This window comes from Choloepus didactylus (genome assembly GCF_015220235.1).
Source record: "Choloepus didactylus isolate mChoDid1 chromosome 23 unlocalized genomic scaffold, mChoDid1.pri SUPER_23_unloc2, whole genome shotgun sequence".
NCBI lineage: Eukaryota > Metazoa > Chordata > Mammalia > Pilosa > Megalonychidae > Choloepus > Choloepus didactylus.
Genome location: NW_023637596.1, coordinates 435,160 through 444,046, shown reverse-complemented (window position 1 = coordinate 444,046; position 8,887 = coordinate 435,160). Strand labels below are relative to the sequence as shown.

Sequence of the window (8,887 nt, the reverse complement as noted above, 5' to 3'; positions counted from 1 at the left end):
AAGCTGGGTAACTCTCAGCTGACAGGAGGCTCCAGGGCTGGGATCCCTGTGGGGACTCAATGGCCAGGTCCTTTCTGGGCCTGGCAGTGTGTCCCGCACAGGGGTCTGTGTGTTCCAGCAGCTGCTTCCCTGTGGGCCCCACCCATGGGTGAACTAGAGCATCAGGCTTCCTCCCTGTCCACAGGCCCCAGCTCGGGGTCTAGAATCTAGCTCTTTGAGGAGGCTGGGTCAGAGGGGAGGTGGGCCTGGATTTTCCAAGAGGGTCCCCCTTCCTGTGGCCCATAGGGAGGGAGTATGAAAGGCCTGGGGTAGCCCTGCTATACTGTGGGCCACACAGGGCCATATCCACCATGGCATGTACCCCTCTCCTCCTCATGCTCCCCTCTCACTGTGCAGGTAGGGACAGGCCTCAGAGACCCAGGACTGCCCCCCACAGCCTGCCTCAGCCCCTCTGGCTCAGACCCCAGGCAGCCACACTCTACACCTTGCCCATTGCTTTGCCTTGTCTGTGTTGCAGTTTCCCTCCCCAGCCTGTGCTGACTCAGCTGCCCTCTCTGCATCCCCAGGAACTCAGGGACAACAGCCAGACTCACTGCACCCTGAGCAGTGACCTCAGTGCTCACAGGGGAACATGGACTGGGGCCAGCAGAGGCCAGGGAGTGCCCCCTGGTCCTTCCTGTGCTGCTCACACTCAGCCCAGCAGCAGGGACCCTGGAGGGGATCTATGGATCCAAGGATGCCTTGAGCAATGCAGCATGTTTGTTCTCTGGGCTCCAGCTGGAGGATGAGGCTAATACTGCCAGGTGCATGGAAGTGGAGCTGATCACAGGGACAGGGACAGATGGAGATGTGGGACGGAAACTCTCAGCCCCACAGTTTCCAACCTTATGATGCTTGTATTGTAGGGGCTAATAAATTTATCCATAATCACATAAACATATAAACCCTGGGTTTCTGGTTTAAATGGTGCCACTATAACTCCTATTTTTACAAATATTGCCCATAATGACTTACAACAAATGACAAAAATGTATACCCATCCTAATAACCAAAAACAACAAAGAACAGGCAGAATTGTCAACAAATTCCCATCCAAAAAGGGCCTGGAACTGATGGTAAAATCCATCCAGATGACAACCACAACAGGTCTTATATACCCCCTCAGAGAGTGACCAGAAGTTTATCAAGGCCCTTGGGATCTGCTTTGTGTCTCCACATCAGAAAGGCACCTGAAAGATAAACCCTATGTCAGCCACAACCTTACTGGCAGCACAGGCCAAAGCTGGGGTATATCTGTTTTTCTCTACTGGAAGCACAATTGCTCCTTTCCCCACAAGTTCCTGAAGCATAATGTTAGCCCATTTTGGGCAGCAACATGCAGAGGTGTTTGCAAGGCTGCATTGGTTGCATTTGAGTTTTCTGTTATATTCTCCAGTATTAATAAGGCACTAGTTTCATGACCCTTGCTCCAAGCCAAATGGAGGATGGTGTTTTTACTGTTAACTTGTAAAGTTGGATCAGCACCAGCACTGCAAACCAACATCACAATGGTATTTGTCCGTTTTCTGCAGCCATCATGAGAGGTGTTTTCCCGAAAAGTCCACGGAATTGATGTGAGCATTATGGCTGAGCAGTAACTGTGAACACACTACATGGTCAGTGAAGGCCACTGCATGCAGAGTTGTTCTTCCCTTGGACTCTGTAGCTTTCACAATTCTGGCACCTAATGTATCAGTTAACATCTCAGCAGTCCCTACATTGTTGTTTATCACTGCACAATGCAATGGACTGAAGGCGTTTCTTTCCATTGTCTGGAAAACTCCCTGTGAGCATTGTAGCAAGCTCAGTCGACTACTCTGTATCCATGATTGTCTCCTGTGGCTGAATTTGCATCCATAGATGCTGCTGACTGCAAAAGGGCTCCAAGAACACCAGTGTGTCCACAGGCAGCTGACAAGTGTATGGGTGTCCAGTCTCTGCTATCCTAAAATAAGCACTTAACACCATGTTGAAGTAACACATCTACACATTCTTCATGGCCTCTAACTGCCCCTCTATGCAATACTGTCCACCCCCATTTATCTTTGGCATCTACATTTATTTTGTTCATTAGTGAGTAAATGCAGTCCATGTGCCACTGAGAACAGACAGCAGCAGAGAAGTCTGTCCATTTCCATCTTAAATATCTACTACATTTTGTGGCTCTGTGTTTCCTATTAATAGCCATAGGCATTCTAAATGACCATTTTTTTTTTACTGCAGCATGTGTAGTTGTTCTCTTCAAAATGTAATCCTTTACTAAGATTGAAGCTCCCTGACTAATAAGTACATCCACACATTCAACATGACCTTTAAATGTGGCAAGATCTTAAGTGTGTCCTTCCACTACCATATCTTACATCAAAACCTAACAAAAACTGTACCAACACTTCCAGTGCTTGATGGTGACCATGAAAGGCAGCCAAGTGTGAAGGGCTTATTATTTTATTGTCTTAATCACTAAACAATTCTGTCCCCAAATTTTCCATTTAAACATCTAAAAGAGGCTCACTTGCAATCAGCTGAAGACATAAATGACCATAAGAACCTGAATAATGAACTTCATTGTATCTTTGCTTATCCAGGATCCCTGGGTTTGCATCACTTCTTAATAAGTATTCCAGACACTTGCCATCTGTGTCTGATGTAACTGCACAGTCCAGGGGCATGCAGCCTCATTCATCAAGATCATTCATACTTGCTCCTGATCCCACAAAAGCAAGCAGGCACTGGTAGCTGCAGTTGGCAGCAGCATAGTGTAGTGGAGATCTCCCAAATTTGTCCTTTCAGTTGAAGTCTGCACCAGTATTCAGATTGAGGCACTCCAAATTCCCTCCAGCTGCATGTAGACAGGTTCTGCCAAAATCATCTGGGGTATCTATATCAAATCCTGAAAAAAATTTCATGAACAATGTGAAAAACCACTTAAGGTAACCATACAAATGGGGAACATTCCATGTATGCCATGTTTTGCAGTGTCTGCACCACTTGTAATAAGAGTGTTGATTCGTAGCTCATGGCCATACCATGCCATAGGCCAAGGAGTTTCCACTCATCCTCACAATCAAATACAGATCCACTCTGATGGTTTGTGATCTGTAGAATCCACCATGAAGGACCCTCATGTGCAGGTGGGATTTTCCCATCTTTCCTCCTCATGTTGACATCAGCCCCATGCCAACTAGAAACTCCCAACACAATGCTCCATGTGTTGAAGTAGCAGCAATGTGCAAAGGAGCAAATCCTTCTGCATTCTTCTGATTGACATTAGCATGACAGTCTACAATTTTATTCACTACAACTTGTCCATTCTAGCAGGCTACACGAAGTTATTTCCAAAGGCATTTGGTTCATTTATTTCAACTCCAAGATGTAGAAGGTATTTCACCATGCTTATCTTTCCACCAGAGGCTGTCACATGAATAGTTATATGAGACCTCTCATCCTTGCATGTCACTTTAGCTCCATATGCCTCAATTTTACTACTTCAATCTAATGCATGCTGATTTTTCTTGTCTAAGTTATTAATTTTTCTTGTCTGTTATTAATTTTGGCACTTCTAGACAAGCATACTTTTATGATCTCACCAAGTCCACTGAAAGCTGCATGACATTAATGCACTTCTTGCTGCTTGATCAGACACAGTCACATTACTCTGCATGGGTACCAAAGCTTCAACACACTTTACAGCTTTATCACCAGCAGCATGTGTAAAGGTGTTTCTCCATTTTTTTTGAGTATTACAGCTGTAGAATGCTTCAAAAGTACCTGAACTGCTTCCTCACTACCAGATGCAACTGCACAGCATAAAGGTCTCAAACATTTGCTGCCTTCAGCATTAATTAACTAGAGCTCCAGATAAAATATGCAGTTCAATGATTTCTGCATCTCTGAGAGACACACCAGCATGCAATGGGGTTCTCTTTTCACTGTACTGAAAGTTTACATCTTAAATATTAGTGTTTGAAATTCATCAGGATCTCCTTTAAGCATAGTTTGCACCAGTGATGGCATAAAAGGAATTCCCATACTGGTTTTCTCGGGTGAAACCAGTTGTACCATGTCAATTCCAATCACAGGCCCTGGCACAGAATTTGAGGAACACAACAGCAGTTGCCTCCGTGGGCCTGTTCTGGGTGACTTCAAGCACTGCCCAGAGTAGCAGGTCTGAGAGCAGCTGCACTGAATAGATCAGGCGGAGGGCTGCACCACCTGCCCAGCCACCCACTGCCAGCCTGGCCAATTCAGCCTCCTGCAGACTCCCTGCCCTCTTCCTTCCTTCCTGAAATAACCTGGCATCTCTCACAGCCACACTGCTCCAAGCAGCAGCTGCAGCCTGGCCTATATTTTTTGAAATTTAAGGAAACCTTGGACAAAGAAGTAAAGAAAACCAGTACAATGATTCAAGAAATAAAGAATATCAGAAAACAATAATTTCATATTGAATGTATGAAAAACTATACACAAAATAAATAGTATTAATAAAGTGAAAAAGACTAACCAAAAATCATTTCTAGTGTTGAAAATTACAATAACCACAATAAAAATTCACTGAAGGATTTTAACAGCAAATGTGAAGAAGCAGAAAACTCCATGAACTTGAAGATTCATCAGCTGAAATCATTCTAAAAGGTTAATACATATACACCTAAAAACAAAGCTCCAAGATAAAAATATATGGAACAAAATACATTCATTCATATTAAAACAAAATTATACAAATTTACAATGAATTTTGGAGAATATTATGACTTTTAACAATAGATAGAACATCTGTACAAAATATCAGAGATGGAAATAATGTACATGAACATTAGAAACTAACTGAACAGAACACCCCCCGTAACGATAGCCAAGTACACATTCTCACCATGTGTATGTGGATTATCCTATGATACACCATTAGGCCAAAAACAGTCTGTAATTGTTAAAAAGCAATTCCAGGACCAAAAGTATCATTTATAAACACAGTGAAATGAAACTATATTCTAATACCAGAAGGAAAAATTAGAAAACTTACATGTATTTTACCAGAAGGAAAATTAGAAAACATGCATTTTTAAATTAAAGAGACTTCACCAATGAGCCAAAGAGAGATATACAAAGGAAATTAGAAACCATTTTGATACAAATGAAAATTAAAATACAATATACCAAAACTTATGGGATGGAAGGAAAGCAGTTCTGATATATATATATATATATATAGTTTTGAATGATTACTTTAAAGAAAAATATCTAAAATTCATATACTAACAGTTCATGTGGGAAGTGGGATAAAACATCAAACTAAACACAAAGGTGGCAAAATAAACAAGAAAAAATATAGTTGAGTTAACCTCAATATATAATAAAAATATAAATATATAATCTTTACTATTTATAATAAATGCAATATATAATAAAAATTAAAATTAACCAAATCAAACTGATTCTTTGAAAAGAACTTTTAAAAGATATTAAGCTATGGTGAAGAAGGAAAAAAAGCCTCAAGCATCAGAAGAATTTTATCTACCAAATTCATTGAGCTTAGTTGGATTATTACAGTTTTATGATCAATTAGAGACAAGAATTTGGATAATATACATTTACACAAATTCCTACAAACACACAAACTACTGAAAGTGGCCTAATGAGAAAATCTGAAAAGACTTGAGTAGACTGTCTCAGTAATCAAAACCCTTCCAACAAGGAAAAACTGAGGTCCAGATGGCTTCATGGGTGAATTCTTGCAGTAGTTTAAAGAGCTAGCACAATTCTTTCTCAAAGTGTTTTAAAAAATTGGAGTGGAGAGAATACATTGTAACTCAACCTGTGAGTCCATCATTACCATAACATCTAAGTAGAACAATTCACTACAAGAAAAGAAAATCACAGACCAATATGCAATATGAATATAATTACAAAAGTCCTCAAAAAGCACTAGCAACCTGAATTCACCTGCATGTGAAAGATTACACACCATGACAAATGATATTTATCTCAGGAATACAAGGATGAACCCACGAAAGAAAATCAATGTAATGCATAATAACAGAAGAAGGGGGAGAAATTAAAAACACATAATTTATATGATTTAAGCAGAAAGGCATTTGAAGTCCAACCATACTTTTACAATGAAAATATTTCATAAAACGGGAATACCATGGGGGATGAGAAAGACCATACATGTAAAGCCCACAGCTAATATCATACTCAATGGTGGAATTGTGAAAGCTTTCCCTGTAACATCAGAAATGACGTAAAGACCAGTTTTCACAACTTCCATTCATGTTACCAAAAATTCTAGCCAGAGGAAATTAGGCATACAAAAAGATAATAGCATCCACATTGTAAAAAATGAAGTCAAACTATCTGCCATTGCAGATTATGCAATTTTACATCTAGAAAACCCTCAGTAACCCATATCTTTTACATTGATAAAACTATTTAGCAAAGCCACAGTACAAAACCATAGTTAAATTATTCTGTAAGAAAGTGAAGAAAACCAATTTACAAAGTTTAAGAAAAACTTTGGAAAAAATTTAACCATGGAGGCATAAAACCTGTATCTTACAAACTACAAAAAATGCTGAAAGAAATTAAGACCAAGATAAATGGAAAGACTTCATGAATCAGAAGACTTAATTTTTTGACAGACAAAAGGAAATTCGAGTGAACTTAAGCAGCCAAACTGACATCCAGATAAAAATAGAAAGTGAGTGGGGCTCACCATTACCGATTTCAAAGTTGTCTACAAAATTACATAATTGAACTATTATTTTTGTGTAAACAAAGAAATATGGATTAATGGAATACAATTGATTTCCTAGGAAAAAACACTACAGTAATTCAAGTGGATCAATCACTTACCTTCATAAGCTAAAATAGTCTCACTAGAACACACGGGTAAAACCTTCATGACTAGGTTTTCGGCACAAATAACACAGATATGATGGACATCATCATGGACAACTTAAAACTTGTCAATCCAGGACACTTTGAAGGCAGGGTGACAAGCAAGCTACAGGAAGGGAGAATCTTTTCAAAACTTATATTTTATAAGGAATTAATATGCAGGGTGTAAAAAACAAATAATCCAGCACCAAAAAATAAAACAACAAGTGAGCTAACTTTTAAAGAGGTACAACTTTGAATAGACCTTTCTCCTTTTTCTAACAAAAAGGTATTAAACTTTGGTAACTTTAGTTAATTAGCATGTGAGAAAATGCATAGTTTTAGCATTATTAGCTCTGAGGAAAACATAACCAAAAACCTCAATGATATACCACTTCCTACCCTCTAAGATTAATTTTTTTTATCTTCATTTTATTGAGATATATTCACATACCACGCAGTCATACAAAACAAATCGTACTTTCGATTGTTCACAGTACCATTACATAGTTGTACATTCATCACCTAAATCAATCCCTGACACCTTCCTTAGCACACACACAAAAATAACAAGAATAATAATTAGAGTGAAAAAGAGTAATTGAAGTAAAAAAGAACACTGGGTACCTTTGTCTGTTTGTTTCCTTCCCCTATTTTTCTACTCAACCATCCATAAACTAGACAAAGTGGAGTGTGGTCCTTATGGCTTTCCCAATCCCATTGTCACCCCTCATAAGCTACATTTTTATACAACTGTCTTTGAGATTCATGGGTTCTGGGTTGTAGATTGATAGTTTCAGGTATCCACCACTAGCTACCCTAATTAAGATTAATTTTTAATGCAAAATATGTGTTAACATGGATTAAAAGAAATTTTTACCCACACCTCTGGTGGAAATGCAAAATTAGGCAGCTGCTGTGCACAGTGTTACAACTCATGCAAATGACAACTTCGAGTTACGTCTCGGGCAGTCTTACTCATTCAGTAGTGTTACAGCTCCAACAATGTTACAGCTCTGGACAGTACATGTGAAGAACCCTACTCCAGCAAATCTAAGAGAGAGTGTTCCATATGCATTGACTTGGACTTTTATAGGTTAGAGGGGGGAGGGATTAGACACTTGGTGGTCTCTGATTAGCTGATTTTTATGCAAATAGGGGACTGCACTGGAAATCAGCCAATCTTGAACCACCCTTGGGCCAATCAAGATAGCCCAGAAGGTAAGCCCTAATTTACATAGCTGTGCACCAGTCAAATGGTCTTCATCTGAATCAATCACAAGTCACTCTTAGCTGGTCCCCCATTGGACCAGAGCACAGTGCCTTATTTGCATAAATTTCAGTCAATCCTAAAACACCAATTGTCTAAGCCTGTCCCCTTCTAGCCAATAAAAGGTCAAGCCCTACCTAACTCTTTCTAGTTCTGTGCTGAGAGTCTTCCATGTGAATTATCTGGCTCGGTGGCCCCTGGCAGTGCTCATTGCGTCTGTGAATTCTTTCTCAGTGGTTCCAGAAACTGGATAATCCGCTGAGGTAGCAGCTTTGTTTTTTCCAGTGAGGTGGTAATGCTAGTGGATAGTTCAAATTCTAAAAAGTTCATGGGTTTTGCAGCCATTGATTTCTAATTGTCATGCTCACAGAATATATGCTGTATGATTTCAATCCTTTGAAAATTAGACTTATGGCCTAGTATATAATTTAATGACCTAATATATAATCTACCTTAGTAAATATCCTGTACTTGGTTCTCAGGAATGTATTTAGCAGCTATTTAGTGTTCTATAAATATTAACTAAACATTTTAGTTGACAAGGTTGTCGAAGTCTTACATTTCCTGATTTTATTGTCTATTTTCTATCAGTTGTTGATGACAAAGTATTAAATTCTCCATCTATACTGTGCATTTGTTTTTCCCTTCAGTTCTGTCATCTTTTCCTTTCCATATTTTGAAGCTCTGTATGTTTCAAATTGT

The 8,887-nt window shown here is 39.3% G+C and overlaps 1 pseudogene; it reads right to left on the bottom strand.

The window, feature by feature from the left end:
- Positions 1 to 1,217: 1,217 nt before the first annotated feature.
- LOC119524994 lies at positions 1,218 to 6,984 on the bottom strand (annotated as a pseudogene).
- Positions 6,985 to 8,887: the final 1,903 nt, after the last annotated feature.